Consider the following 16,338-nt stretch of genomic DNA (forward strand, 5'->3'; position numbering starts at 1 on the left):
AAATAAATAAATAATAAATAAATAAATAAAATGTAGAGATTTCATTCATCAGGAATATAAAGACAGGAGTGTAACTCCTAGGGTTAAAATACATGAATCTTGAATTTACTAAATACTCTTACTAACATCTTTCCGAAAATGACTGTATCAATTTACACTGCTGTCAAAAGTGAGAAAGTAATTTCTCTACATTCTCACCAATACTTGATATTATCAGACTTTTTAATGTTTGTCAATCTGATGGAAGTGAAATGGTTTCTTCTCATGGCTCTACTTTGCACTTTCCTTTTTACCAATGATATTACAATTCAATACGTTTCCAAGTGTTAGTTGCTGTGAGTCATGATATTGCTTAGGTGAACTACAATCTTTTTTTTTTTCTTTTGAGATAGAGTCTCACTCTGTCGCCTAAGCTGGAGTGCAGTGGTGCAATCTCAACTCACTGCAACCTCCGCCTCCAGAGTTCAAGCGATTCTTGTGTCTCAGCCTCCCGAGCAGCTGGGACTACATGCACATGCCAGCACTCCCAGCTAATTTTTGTATTTTTAGTAGAGACGGGGTTTCGCCATGTTGGCCACACTGGTCTCCAACTCCTGACCTCAAGTGATCCATCTGCCTCAGTCTCCCAAAGTGCTAGGATTATAGGCATGGACCACCGTTCTTAATAGCATTCTTAATAGAAAAGATCAGAAAATATCAGAGTGTGCTGCATAAAGATTAAGTATTATTTCATGAAATTTTTATTTTCATTGTGTGTGTATGTGTGTGTACTGTGCCACAATGTAAAATGTTTTTGTAACTGCTAGCAAAAGCTAGAAAACAAGTTAAAAGCCGTTGCTATTGTGTTTACAGCAAAATTCCATTGAAATTCTTGGACAACTAAATGGTACATCATTTTGGCCCATAGCACAAAGGAACGTATTTCATAAAGAAGGTAAGACATTCTCACATGACCCATAAATACATACACCCACTATGGACCCACAAAATTAAAAATAAAATAAAATAAACTGGGGGGGGAAAGAAGGCAAGATTTACAACATCCTTCACTACTGACTGACAAAAAAAGAGCAGCCATCCCCAACCTTTTTGGTACCAGGGACCAGGTTCGTGGAAAAAAATTTTTCCACAGATGAGGTGGGGAATCAGAAGGGTTCAGGATAAAACTGTTCCACCTCAGATCATCAAGTATTAGATAAAGCATGTGACCTACATCCCCTGTATGCACAGTTCACAGTAGAGTTTGCACTCATGACAATCTAACGCTCCCACTGATCTGACAGGAGGTGGATGGAGCACGGGCGGTAAAGCTAGCTCACCTGCCTCTCACCTCCTGCTGTGTAGCCCAGTTTCTACCAGGCCACAGACCAGTATGGGTCCACAGCCCAGGGGCTGGGGACCCTTGATTTAGAACACAGGTGTCCAATCTTTTGGCTTCCCTGGGCCACACTGGAAGAGGAATTGTTGTAGGCCTTACATAAAATACACTAATGATACCTAATAAGGTGAAAAACAAAACAAACCTCATAATGTTTTTAAAGAGTTTATGAGATTTGTGTTGAGCCACATTCAAAGTCATTCTGGGCTGCATGCAGCCCATGCGCCACAGGTTGGACAAGCTTGATTTAGAAGAGGAGGAGAAAAGTCTGAGGGAAGCAATAAGGGGTATGTTACATAAAGAAAAGATGCTATAAAACCAACTGAATTACAAGACACTTTCAGCACTAAAAGCCAGGAAGCTGACTGTCCTCTTAACCACCAAAATAACAGAAAATTTCCTATAGACACAATTCTAATTCCTTCCTCAAGAATCATCTCATTCTGTGACTTATGCAAGAACATCATTTTAGCTCTCTGCTTCCTAATTTTTCTCTACCACCCTAGCAAGAATCACCTAAATTCTAAAGATTTATATTTTTATTCAGTAAACAAAGATTTACCAAGCCCCTATATCATTTCTGTATTAAAATATATCTCCCTAGTAATTTTAATTCACAGTTATATCCTTTAAAGGAAGGGTGTCTAATCTTTTAGCTTCCCTGGGCCACACTGGAAGAACTGTCTTGGGTCACCCGTAAAATTAACTATAACTGATGAGCTCAAAAAACAAAAAACAAAAAATGCAAAAAAAAAACTCACAATGTTTTAAGAAAGCTTATAAATTTGTGTTGGGCCACGGGTTGGATAAGCTTGCTTTAAAGCTTGATTATCCTTGGATAACCTGTCTTAACTCCCTTTGCGTGAAAATATTTTGCTTCTTGGACTGCTAAACCACATGCCATGACTAAACTTCTGCTGCCTTCTTTGTTCCACCAATAATACCCTTACTCTGAGACTTGCAAATAACTATTCTCTTCATAAGGATTCTCTCCTCAGCCAGGTGCGGTGGCTCACTTTGGGAGACCAAGACAGGCGGATTGCCTGAGGTCAGGAGTTCGAGACTAGCCTGGCCTCAGGCGGGTGGTAAAACCCCATCTCTACTAAAAATACAAAAATTAACCAGGCAGCCAGGCGCAGTGTCTCATACCTGTAATCCCAGCACTTTGGGAGGCCGAGACAGGCGAATCACCTGTGGTCAGGAGTTCAAGACCAGCCTGACGAACATGGAAAAAACACTGTCTCTACTAAAAACACAAAATTAGCCAGGTGTGGTGGTGCATGCCTGTAATCCCAGCTACTCAGGAGGCTAAGGCAGGAGAATCACTTGGACCTGGGAGGCGGAGGTTGCAGAGAGCCAAGATTGCACCACTGCACTTCAGCCTGGGGCAACAAGAGTGAAACTCTGTCTCAAGAAAAAAATAATAATAATTAGCTGGGCATGGTGGTGCATGCCTGTAATCCCAGCTACTCAGGAGGCTGGGGCAGGAAAATCACTTGAACCTGGGAGGCGGAGGTTGCAATGAGCTGAGATCGCACCACCACACTCCAGCCTGGGCAACAGAGCAAGACTCGTCTAAAAAAAAAAAAGAATTCTCTCCTCACAAGCTGCTAGACCAATCACACCACAGCAACTGTCTGATGCAATGACTGCGTGAATCTGCCACTTAACAGGAGTGTGATCCAAGGCATTTAAATTCCTTAACTTCGGCCACACACAGTGGCTCACGCCTGTAATCCCAACACCTTGGCCAAGGCAAGCTGATTACTTGAGGCCAGGAGTTTCAGACCAGCCTAGGCAACATGGCAAAACCTCATCTCTACACAAAATACAAAAATTAGCCGGGCGTAGTGGTACGTGCCTATAGTCTCAGCTACTGCAGGCCCCACCTGAGCCTGGGGAGGTTGAGGCTGTAGTGAACTGTGACTGCACAACTGCACTCCAGCCTGAGCAACAGAGAAAACCTGTCTCGAAAAATAAAAAATAAATTCCTTAACTTTTCTGAGATTTAATATCATAACAAAAACAGGTAAAACAAAAGGCATTAAGGAATGGCAATAATTACATAATATTTAAAAATAAAAATAACTGACCGGGTGTGGTGGCTCATGCCTGTAATCCCAGCACTTTGGGAGGCCAAGGTGGACAGACGGTTTCAGGTCAAGAGTTTGAGACCAGCCTAGCCAACATGGTGAAACCCTGTCTCTACCAAATATACAAAAAATTAGTCAGGCTACAGTCCCAGCTATTCGGGAGGCTAAGGCACGTGAATCGCTTGAACCCAGGGGTGGAGGACGCAGTGAGCCTAGATCATGCCACTGTACTCTGGTCAGGGCACACTCAAAAAATAATAATTTTTTTTTTTCCTGAGACGGAGTCTCGCTCTGTCACCCAGGCTGGAGTGCAGTGGCATGATCTCAGCTCACTGTAAGCTCCGCCTCCCAGGTTCAAGCAATTCTCCTGCCTTGGCCTCCTGAGTAGCTAGGATTACAAGCAAGTGCTACCATGCCTAGCTAATTTTTGTATTTTTAGTATAGACGGGTTTCACCATGTTGGTCAAGCTGGTCTCAAACTCCTGACCTCAGGTGATCCACCCACCTCAACCTCCCAAAGTGCTGGGATTATAGGCATTAGCCACCACACCGGACCAATAATAGTAATTTTTTAAAATTTTTTAAAAAAAAGTGTTCTTACTGGCAGAAATGAAAGAAAAAATAATTATATAAACTCCCTTCTCCCATTGCCTTCCTTCTTTATAACTTTTTTAATTTTCATTTTTATTTTAATTTCCTCTCAACGCAATAAAATTATTTTATAGAGGAAGGCATGTAAACTAAGGTAACAGGAAATAGGGGAAAGAAAAAAGGTGAGGAAAAGTCAATATAAGTAAGAGTAAGCTGATGAAGTGGGGTTACTGCTCTGCCTATGTCCTCTCCTTGTATGTCCAGAATCTGAAGAGGTAAATGTGAAGATACTTATTTTGCCAGGCAGGCAAAATTCTTAAGAGCCGCCACTAACCCACACCCTTGTATCATCCCCTCCCCTTGAGTGTGGGAGAGACCTGTAGATATAACAGGATATCATTACTGTGGTTATGTTATATGACAAATATATGTTGCATATGTAATTAAGGTCCTTAATCAGTTAAGTTACCACAAAGGGCCTGACCTAATCTTTTAAGAGCTTTTAAAAGAGATCTTAAAGGGGAGTCAGAGGTCAGACACAGAGGAAATAGGGAGGCTGATTCCTGTTAGCCTGGATAAAAGCTAACAGCCATGTTGTGAACCATGTGGCCACAAGGCAAGGAACTGAGAGCAGTCCTTGGCCAACAGCTAACAAGAAGATGGGGACTTCAGTCATACTATCACAAGGAAATTAATTGTGCCAACAAGTAGTGACCTTGAAAGACAACTCTGGCCGGGTACAGTGGCTCACACCTGTAATCCCAGCATTTTGGGAGGCTTAGGTGGGCAGATCACGAGTTGAAGAGATGTAGAACATCCTGGCCAACATGGTGAAACCCCATCTCTACTAAAAATACAAAAATTAGCTGGGCATGGTGGCACACACCTATAGTCCCAGCTACTTGGGAGGCTGAGGCAGGAGAATCGCTTGAACCTGGGAGGCGGAGGTTGCAGTGAGCCGAGATTGCGCCACTGCACTCCAGCCTGGCGACAGAATGAGACTCCATCTCAAATAGATTCAAAAATAAACAAACTAATACACCCCCCCTCAATAAGGATATAAAGATACAGGACAAAACAACAAATAAAACGGGAAACAAGTATCTTTCCCAGAGTACATTATTTCTTCTCACAGCACTGAGATTATGAACATATATAGAGTCAGAATCAAGGCAAAAATATTAAAACTGTATAAAATTCTGTAAATTTTAAGTTATAGCAATTAAATGTGTGTTTTTCACAGACATCTTGTTACACAACCACCATAAGATACTATCCCCATTCTATTTTTTTTAAAGAGATGGGGTCTTGTATGTTGCCCAGGCAGGCCTCAAACTCTTGGGTTTAAGGGTTCCTCCTGCCTCACTACAGAGTAGCTGGAACTACATACAGGAGTGCACCACCAGGCCCGGCTCCCCATTTTTAGACATAAAGAAAGTAAGGTTCAAAGAGGTAACATCCTTAACATCACAAACCCAGCGGATGTTCAAAGTAACTTCGGTCCAGGACCCACTCCTCCCCTACACCATAGTGCCCTTAAGGCTTTAAAAGAGTCAATCAAATATAGCCATTTTATTAGTCTCTTCAAAGGAGGCAATCCTAGTAACACAACAAACTTCCATATTTTGCATCTATTCAAATATTCCTTAACTTTATCAGAACATCAAAACTGAAATGGATACAGAAAAATTTCCACTCAAAAGTAGTTCGTTTGTGACAAATGACCACTGGTAGATCACTTGAATTCATTTAGTTTACTCCAAGTACGTTTTAAATATGTAAAGGAAAAAAAACGTGGCAAAACACCTGTAGATCTTCTACAACTTTATTTAGGTAACAATTTGTCTTATAAGTATTCTTAATCATCAAAAGCAAGGAAATAACATTCTGCTTCTTTCCATTCCATATTTCCCTGCTTGGTTAAAATGTTTTAGTCTGAATTCTTCATACATTATGAATATAACAACAAGGTACATTATATTACCATAAAATAAACAAGTTATTTTTATTTTCACTGTTCTGTATATTTCCCTAACTGCTTCACCATCAGAACGTGCAATTTTCTTAAAGCACGAGGAAAACTAAAATGTAGAGTCACATTCAAATTCCACATAAGTTACAAATCACACAACTTTGTGCCAATTCAGATATTTCCTCGTGTAAACTATTTTTGCAAAGATGCAAAATAGTCTTTCTAGTCAGAACCACGAGAAAAAAACTCTATCCATCTTAACACCAACTTTAACAGCAAAAAAAATTTTTTTTTTTTTAATCACAAATTGCATTGGTTTTTGTAAGTGTACAAAACCATCCCATGACTTATACGCCCGGAGCACGATTCCTGCAATGTGAAGAGAATCGATAACATTTCAAATGTGGGTAGATGGGGGTGATATGACAATCCTAAAACCTGAAAATTTCTTAGTACCCATACCACACAAGAAGCACCCAGTTCGGACCCTGCAAACGAGGCTCAGGTCCAACTCCAAGCACTCTAGTTTCCCACCCCTCCCCCACCTCGAGAAAGGAGGGAAAACAACTTTTATTGGCCTCGTCTCTCAGGGGACTGGCAAACTAGCGGGGTAGTGCTTGGGCCTGGACACGTTTCACAAGGAGGCCCCCGTCGGGGGCTGAGAGGGCAGATAGCTGGAAAGCCCAGCATGGACGCCCCATCTTCCCCAGCCGCCACCCCCCTGCCCCACCCCGCCAACAAGAAGCCTAGGCCAGCCGACCCGCCGAGCGACCCCCCAGGCCCTCCCGCTGAGATGAACTCGTTGCATGGACGCCGCCGCCGCTAAAACAACCGAGAAACGCAAGTCGGCCGGCGGCGGAAGCAGTGCGCCAGCCGCCCTCGACCGGCCCCGCTGCGCGGGCGAGTCCCGAGACCCGGGCGCGGGGGGAGGCCGGGGCTTGGCGCGGCCCGAGCGCGCCACAAAGGCTTCCGCGCCTGTCCCGCGTATGGCCCGGCGGGCGGGGCAAAATTTCGGTGCCCCGCGGGGTAAGCAAGGCCGACGGAAGACGCCCGGGGTGCCCCCGCGCCCACAGACCGGTCGCTCTCCGGGCACCGGCGGCCCACGACCCGCCGAGCACCCCGCACAGGCCCGCCGCGGCCTAAACACACACCGACGGGGCAACACACACCAGCCCAGCCCGCTCCCCGCTCGCGCTCTCTCGCTCTCGCCCGGCCTCCATCTTGGATCGGCGCTTCCAGCCCCCGCGCCGCTGCCGCCGCATTCCCCCTCTTTCCCGCCCCCCGCCGCCGTCGCCGCCGCCCGCACTCACCTCAGCTGCCCATCCGGGCGCCGCCGGCCGTCGACCTAGTTTCCCCCCAAAAGTCTCCGGTGTGTTATTCCCGATGTGGGGGGGTTGTTACGGGGTGGTCGCCGGGGGTTCGGGAGCGGGGGCCGCGCCTTCAACGGAGCTGCAATCCTAACCCGCCATCTGGTGGCATTTTCCACACGCCAATGGCGCCGCTGCAGACTTGGGTCCGGACCGCCCTCTGCTGGCCGCAGTGCTCACTGCCTTGCTGACGGGACGGGCCTGCCCGGAAAGGGGAGGGAGCTGAGGCGCGAGCTAGGGGCCGCGACAGGGGCGCGCGCAAACGCTTTCCTGTGGGGATTGCGCGCACGCGCACCTGCGGGGCGGGAAACGTGGCCGCTGCGTGGCGGCCCCGCCCCCACACGGAGCGCTCGCGCAGTTCAGCCAATCGCGAGCAGCGTAGGCTTCTGGATAAGGGCGCTATGGTCGGTTCTTGGGCCGCCCGAGGCGGGCGGAAGAACGGCCACGGTGGCGCCTGCGCGTGCGGCTCTCGAGTTGCCGCCCGCCATTTTTGGAGCTTCTTGGAGACCTAAGCAGGAACCCACCCCGGGTTCCTTCACCGAGGCTCCTCCCTAGGTCTCAGGGCCGGCGCTTTCCTCAGTCCCCGCCCGGCTCCTCATGCCCCCACCCACAGCTCTCGAGACGCCCTGCGGAAACCCGAGGGTGAGGCAGCTCAGATCTCTGCTCCCACTTGGATTTAGCAAGGGCCTCAGAGCTTAGCATTATATTTGCGATTTACAGTTGACAAGCGCTTTCACCAGGCGAGAGTGAAAAGGTTTCAAAGGAACTGTTGGGGACTTCCCTCGCCATTAATCTAGACGAAACACTGCCCGCCGCAGGCCGATTGGCGTCATCCTGCCTCTGTAAAGCACACCCTCTCCGTGGTGCCGGCTTTGCATAAGGCGGCAGCATTGGCTAGTTTGTGAGAAGAGAATATAACTAGACTGAGAAAATAGACTCAGCTGTGAAATTGGATTTCTCCTTCCGCAACCTAGGACTACTTTCAGTAGCTCTGAGATAAACATGAGAATCTTAGCCTTCTAGATGCCAAAAGAGAAATAATCACTAAGGTGAAATAATTAACAAACTATTTATGTTGAACGTCACCTCTTCCCTGATCTCCACCTGCCCCTCTGTGGTTATGGATCCCTACCTTTCACCTGCTTACAACTTTTTACCACAAAAGTGAATCCTTACTCTACTGGATCATTAGCCCCATATCTGACTAACTGCTCTATCGCTATAGCCAGCTCTATTTCAGTATAGTATCGCCCCACTACTTTATAGTCTTCAGGGCCTATTTCCAATAGGTTACCCCTATTTGCGGTTTCTCAAGGGTTTGCAAGATGTGTGGCTTTTCGCTGGAGGAAGTCATAACTGTCCAAATTGGATATAACTTCGTGACTGGACTCCTACTTAGAATTTTCTTGGGTTTTTTTCTAATCTCTGGCTGATTTCCTATCCTATTTTCCACAAAGACTGTTGCAAGCTTTCCATGTTATTAAATATGCCAGTCCCAGCCCATACTAATAGATAAATTCATCTAGTTTCCTGGGCTCAAAGCTATGGGACTCCAATTCCGATTTGACATTCCCTCCATAATAAAATATCTGTGACCACCTTCTGTTCGTGATCTCAAAACGTCTAACCAAATTAACCCAGAACCCTTTTCCTTCTCTCCAAAGCCACTCCCTCTGCCTGAAACTATGCCATCCCTTCCCACCTCTTTCTTCAACCACTACTTTTCTAGCGCCTTATATCTTTGTATCCACTGTCTTCTTCCTTTCTGTTTCTCAGAAGTTTCTGTTGTCTTGGCTGGGTGCAGTGGCTCACGTCTGTAATCCCAGCACTTTGTGAGGCCGAGGCGGGCAGATAACATGAGGTCAGGAGTTTGAGACCACCCTGGCCAACATGGTGAAACCCTGTCTCCACTAAAAATACAATAGCCAGGCGTGGTGGTGTGCTTCTGTAATGCCAGCTACTCTGGAGGCTGAGGCAGGAGAATCTCTCGAACCCGGGAGGTGGAGGTTGCAGTGAGCCGAGATCACGCCACTGCACTCCAGCCTGGGCAACAAGGCGACAAGAGTGAGACACTGTATCAAAAAAAAAAAAAGTTTCTTTTTTTTTTTTTGATTCAGTGATGTTACTCCCTTTGGTTGCTATACTATCAACCTTCCTTTCATTGATACATTTCTCAAAAGAAACAGTTACGGTTTTCACCAATCCCCATCCCCTACTTGAAACGCTTTTTCCCTTTCTTTTAAGACACTTCCCTGGATCTACACCTACCTAGTTTGCTGGTCTTCTGATTTCTTTGCTAGCACCTCCTCTTTCCTCAATCTGTTCTCTACTACATGCCTTCACTTAGGTCTCCCAAAATTAGTCTGTTCTTGATTTTTCCTTAACTGAGGTTCCTCGTGTTCAGCTACTTGCCAGAAAGCTGCAGCTCAAAACACTTAAAATAATTCATCTCTCTTATTTGAATTTCCTAATTTATCCTAACATTGTAATTTCAGCATAGTATAGTGATTAAGAACACGAACTGTGAAACCAGACTGCTCTGGAAAGCTTTGTAACCTTAGGCAAATCTATCTCTGTCTCAGTTTCCTCAGCTGCAAAATGGAAATAACAACAATACCAACCTCATAGGGTTGTTATGGGTATTAAACTATTTAATATTTATATATTATAGAAATGCCATCAGCGTTATTACATTTATTGTTTTCAATCTTACTAAGAACTTTGTAGCATTTTTTTAAGTCCGAGGGCATGGGTAATCAACTTTCTAAGTTTATACAAGTCTAAAATTGTATTTTGCCCTCACACTTAATAATTGAGCTGGTGTTTATAAATAATTACATAGCGCCCTAGGCTCTACATTGTAGGGCCAGACTTGATTCTTTTCTTTCAAAAAAGCCTATGTCCCATCATACCTCATTCAAATGGCTTGCTTTTTCTTCTACTGCTGCCATCCTTATTCAGACCCCTCTCCCCTCCCATTGCCTTACACCAGAACTATTGTAATAGCCTTCTAAACACCCTCCCTTCATTCACCTCCCTTGTGTTTATTTGTGTTTGTTTGTTTGTTTTTGAGACAGGGTCTTGCCGTGTTGCCAAGGCTGAAGTGCAGTGGTGCAGTCATAGCTCACTGCAGCCTCTAATTCTTGGACTCATGTGATTCTCACACCTCGGCCTCACTAGGTCTAGAGGTAGATGCCATTGACCCACCTTCCCTCTACTGCTCACTCCTGCTTCACTTCCCTTTTAAAAATGCAACATTGTATACCTACACAAAAGCGTTCTGTGATTCCCATGGCTTAAAAGATATCATCTAAAATAGTTAATAACATTCAAGGCATGCCTTGGTATTTTTTCTTTTTTTTTTTTTTCTCTATTTCATTACAAATTATTCACACTAGCTGACCTGTCTGATCAATCATAAATGTAAGTGAAAGGCAGATGTATTCATCCTTTATCTATCTGGTAAGATAAAGTAATAAAGGTCCCACAACATGTTGACTTTGTTACAGAATTACATATAAAAGCAGAGGCTGCTTTTTATGAAATTCTTTTTTTTTTTTTTCTGGACAGAGTTTTGATCTTGTTGCCCAGGCTGGAGTGCAATGGAGCAATCTCGGCTCACTACAGCCTCCGCCTCCCAGGTTCAAGCAATTCTCCTGCCTCAGCCTCCTGAGTAGCTGGGATTACAGGCATACGCCACCACACCCGGCTAATTTTGTATTTTTAGTAGAGACGGGGTTTCTCCATGTTGGTCAGGCTGGTTGCGAACTCCCGATCTCGGGTGATCGCCCTGCCTCAGCTTCCCAAAGTGCTGGGCTTACAGGCCTGAGCCACCGCGCCTGGCCAACAAAATTCTTAAGATTCCAGTTCTCTTGGCAAGGATTTTCAAACACCACAACTTTTATTAACAGCTTCAAGTCATACATATGATCAAAATATTATCGAGGCACAGAAAAATGATTCCCCAAAATATAGCACTTCAGCATGCTGAATGCTTTGAAAACTGAACGCCCTCAGAATCAAGGTCTGTTTCTGACCTTTCCCTGTCTCCCTGATCCTCTTTCCCGAAGCACCAAGGGTACAGTTTCTTTGGAATTTCCTTATCTGACCAAGAAAGCTTTTTTACAAAAGAAATGCAGTGTTGGCAGGGCATGGTGGCTCACGCCTGTAATCCTAGCATTTGGGGAGGTCGAGGCGGGTAGATCACCCGGGGTCAGGAGTTTGAGACATGCCTGGCCAACATGGTGAAACCCTGTCTCTACTAAAAAAACAAAAATCAGTCAAGCATGGGCATGGTGGTGCGTGCCTGTAGTCCAGCTACCGCAGAGGCTGAGGCAAGAGAATCGCTTGAACCTGGGAGGCAGAAGTTGCAGTGAGCCAAAATTGCACCACTGCACTGCAGCCTGGGTGACAGAACAAGACTCTGTCTCAAAAAAAATAAATAAATAACAAATAAAAAGAAGAAATGCAATGTTGTAAAACTCCTTCCCTAGTAATCTCATCAAATAACCGGGAAATATCAACCACTAGAGAAGAGATTGAGAGTCACCATGACTTTTCATCTGTTCTTCTGAGGGCAGCTCCAAGGGATTACCTGGAGGACTTTATCTGTATAATAAGACAATCCTTGTTCCTGTGCAGCTCTACACCTCACCTTCCCATTAATGTCTGCCTTCCACCTCCAAGGTACATTTGTTCTCCCTAATGACTTGCTGTCACTCAAAAGAATTGTCTACATTCTCCATCTCTCCCTTCCCTTATGAAAAAGGGTATATAAGTTTCTTTACCACACTAAATAATGGGTAATCACTCTGGATTATTCACACACACACACGTTAATTTAAAATTTCTGGTTTTTTTGAAACAGGATCTCACTCTGCCACCCAGACTAGAGTGCAGTGGCACTATCACAGCTCACTGAAGCCTAAAAGTCCTGGGCTCAAGCGATCTGCCTCAGTTTCCCAAGTAGCTGGGACTACAGGCACACACCACCATGCCCACTAATTAAAAAAAAAAAAAAAAAAAAAAATCTTTGTAGAGACAAAGTCTCACTGTGTTGTCCAGGCTGGTCTCAAACTACTGGACTCAAGCAATTCTCCCTACTTGGCCTCCCAAGATGCTGAGATTACAGGTGTGAGCCACTGCGCCCAACCTAATGTGACTGTCATCAGTTGATTTTTCAGCAAACCTTCAGCAGAGGGAAAACTTCCCTTTGTTATTACATATAAAAGTTTTCCGCCGGGCGCGGTGGCTCAAGCCTGTAAGCCCAGCACTTTGGGAGGCCGAGACGGGTGGATCACGAGGTCAGGAGATCAAGACCATCCTGGCTAACACGGTGAAACCCCGTCTCTACTAAAAAATACAAAAAAAAAAAAACTAGCCAGGCAAGGTGGCAAGCGCCTGTTGTCCCAGCTATTCGGGAGGCTGAGGCAGGAGAATGGCATAAACCCGGGAGGCGGAGCTTGCAGTGAGCCGAGATCCGGCCACTGCACTCCAGCCTGGGTGACAGAGCGAGACTCCGTCTCAAAAAAAAAAAAAAAAAGTTTTCCCTTCACCCCTCAGTATGAATAAGAATGTACTTCAGACACATGGCCATCAGAACTTTTCAACTCAATCTCTTAGCCAACTTGGTCCAAAAGTAGGTATTTAATGTTATAAATAGAAAAAAAATGCACTCTATAGCCTATGAAATGGGAAGACATTGCACAGGGATTGCGATAGTTTATTTTAAAAGATTTTTATATAGTGTTGTTTTACCAGGAACTTTAGATTGCTTTTCTTGTTTTCCTTGCAAATATGCCAAATTGTGTTTCTGAAAATGCATTAGTTATAATTAACATTTATTAAACAACATGAAAAACTTTGCCTTATTACCCAAAGAATTAGTTTCTGATTGTGTAGATTGCAGTTTCTTTAAAATCTGAGCCAGACTTATGTATTTTTTCTCTCTGGATAATTTTAGCACACAAAAGATTTCAGTTATTCTATGGCCTTCCAGTTAGAGTAAGACACATTAAATCAACTTTTTTTGCATGAGGATAATGGTGATATTTCTTGCACAGAAAAGATTTTTAAAGTAAAATTTGGGCTGGGTGCAGTGGCTCATGCCTGTAATCCCAGCACTCTGGGAGGCCAAGGTGGGCAGATCACCTGAAGTCAGGAGTTCGAGACCTGGCCAACATGGTGAAACTCCATCTCTACTAAAACCCAAAAATTAGCCGGGCATGGTGGTACACACCTGTAATCCCAGCTACTCGAGAGGCTGAGGCAGGTGGCAGGAGAATAGGTTAAATCCATGAGGCAGAGGTTGCAGTGAGCCGAGATCATGCCACTGCACTCTAGCCTGGCAGACAAAGTGAGACTACATCTCAAAAAAAAAAAAGTAAAATTTGATTTGTCATTCTTCCCTTTCCTTCCCCTTTTGCAGAGTTCCAAGTGCAATTGCTTGATATCTAGAGCAAAGACAAGTCTTCTGATCAAGGTTCCTCACCCTTCATTTTTACCACCTTCACAAACCCTGTGTTTCAAGGATCGTGGCCACTGTCTCATCTTAATCGCCCCCAAATCAAGTATTCCTTTGCATTTTTCAATTGGTCACAAGGCATTTGTTCTTTCTTACATTGGTAGACCTTTGCAAATATCAGAAATAATTTTCCCTTCTTTTCTATTCTTGCAATTAAGGTGTGCTGCCAATTGGCATCAGTAATATGCCATGGTGTCCTCCCTACAGGATTTAAACCATTATTTTTCCTTTTTTTTTTTTTTTTTTTGGACACAGAGCCTCGCTCTATTGCCCATGCTGGAGTGCAATGGCGCGATCTCAGCAAACTGCAACCTCCGCCTCCTCGCCTCCTGGGTTCAAGCAGTTCTGCTTCAGCCTCCCAAATAGCTGGGATTACAGGTGCCCGCCACCACGCCTGGCTAATTTTTGTATTTTTAGTAGAGACAGGGTTTCACCATGTTGGCCAGGCTGGTCTCAAACTTCTGGCCTCAGGTGATCCGCCCACCTCGGCCTCCCAAAGTGCTTGAATTACAGGCATGAGCCACTGCGCCCAGCCTAAAAACACTATTCTTTCTAAAACTGAGCAAGCAGCCAGGCACAGTGACTCACACCTGTAATCACAGCACTGTAGGAGGTGGAGACAGGCAGATCTCTTGAGGCCAGAAGTTCAAGACCAATCTGGGCAATATATGGAGACCCCATCTGTATAAAAAATAAAAAATTATCTGGGCAGGATGGGGCACACCTGTAGTCCCAGCTACTTGTGAGACTGAGGTGGGAAGATCACTTAAGTGAGTCATGATGATGCCACTGCACTCTGGGTGACACAGCAAGACCCTATGTCAGATAGACAGACAAATGTATAACTAAATCAATAAATTCTGCCCCATTGTTGGTAATAATATGGTAAGAGGGATCCAGAATACTTTCCCTTTCAGAATCAATTACCTGGTTATAGGCAAAACTCTATTCCCAAAAAGCAGAGGACTGGAATTGCTCAGATTTTTTTTTTAAATAAATCTCAGCCGGGTACGTTGGTTCACGCCTGTAATCCCAGCACTTTGGGAGGCGGAGGCGGGCGGATCACAAGGTCAGGAGATCAAGACCATCCTGGCTAACACAGTGAAAACCCCTCTCTACTAAAAATACAGAAAATTAGCCGGGCGTGGTGGTGGGCACCTGTAGTCCCAGCTACTCAGGAGGCTGAGGCAGGAGAATGGCGAGAACCCAGGAGGTGAAGCTTGCAGTGAGCCGAGATCGCGCCACAGCATTCCAGCCTGAGCGACAGAGCAAGGCTCCATCTCAAAGAAAAAAAAAAGGAAATCTCACGGGCAGAGGGCTGGAACTAGCGTGGGTAGGAGCTAAGAGTTCTTACTATTTAGAGACTCAAGTGCCAGTAGAACAACCATTTTCTTAGTCCAAATTTCTTGGTGTCCTCGGGATTCCACTTCATGGCTTATTTCAAAAGACCTGTATGAGGCCTGGACTACTTTGAGGAATCACCCCTCTTTTTTTTTTTTTTTTTTTTTTTTAAGTCGGAGTCTTGCTGGGTTGCCCAGACTGGAGTTCAGTGGCGTGATCTTGGCTCACTGCAACCTCCACCTCCCGGGTTCAAGCGATTATCCTGTCTCAGCCTCCTGAGTAGCTGGGATTACAGGCACACACCACCATGCATAGCTAATTTTTGTATTTTTAGTAGAAACAGGGTTTCACCATTTTGGCCAGATTGGTCTCAAACTCCTGACCTCAGGTGATCCGCCGGCCTCGGCCTCTCCAAAAAAGTGTTGGGATTACAGGCGTAAGCCACTGCACCAGGCCTGGGAATCATTCTTGATAGAATAGCTATCTAAAACATTGTTTCCATATAGGCAGGAAAAGCAGCCTCTAATTTTATTTTCAGTAAAAGAAATGCACAATGGCAACAAATAAAAGGATACAAAATAAATTGTAACATATCAAACAGGACAAAAGAACTTACCTTGAAAAGCAACCAAGCTTCATCCTAACTCCACCTCCAGGGCCACTGCCCAAGGATAACATCTTTTACATGTTTTTATTTGTTTGGAATTACTTCAGTATTTCTAAATACACTCATATCAAATTTAGACAAAATCTAATGACTCCCTGCTATAAAGGATAAAAATTATGTTAATACCCACTGGTCCAATATTTAACAGTTACATTAAATTTGCATCTGTTGTTGGTTTTCTTTGTAACTTTTTTTTTCTTTTTTCCTTTTGGAGACAGAGTCTCCCTCTTGTCCAGGCTAGAGTGCAGTGGCCTGATCTTGGCTCACTGCAACTTCTGCCTCCCAGGTTCAAGCAATTCTCCTGCCTCAGCCTCCTGAGTAGCTGGGATTACAGATGTGCGCCACCATGACCAGCTAATTTTTGTATTTTTTTCTTTTTTTTTTTTTTTTTTTTTTTTTTTTTTTT

General features: G+C 44.6%; 1 protein-coding gene across 2 annotated transcripts in view; it reads right to left on the minus strand.

Annotated features, from left to right (window-relative positions):
- Positions 1–7,671, minus strand: part of STAG1 (STAG1 cohesin complex component) — a 418,116-nt gene extending 410,445 nt beyond the window's left edge. For both annotated transcript variants that reach the window (XM_017874840.1, XM_017874839.1), the window contains exon 1: positions 7,345–7,671. The gene's annotated coding sequence lies outside the window, so the exon portion shown is untranslated. The remainder of the gene's footprint in view (positions 1–7,344) is intronic.
- Positions 7,672–16,338: the final 8,667 nt, after the last annotated feature.

The sequence above is a fragment of the Rhinopithecus bieti genome, unplaced genomic scaffold (genome assembly GCF_001698545.2).
Source record: "Rhinopithecus bieti isolate Rb0 unplaced genomic scaffold, ASM169854v2 scaffold_9203, whole genome shotgun sequence".
Classification (NCBI taxonomy): Eukaryota; Metazoa; Chordata; class Mammalia; order Primates; family Cercopithecidae; genus Rhinopithecus; species Rhinopithecus bieti.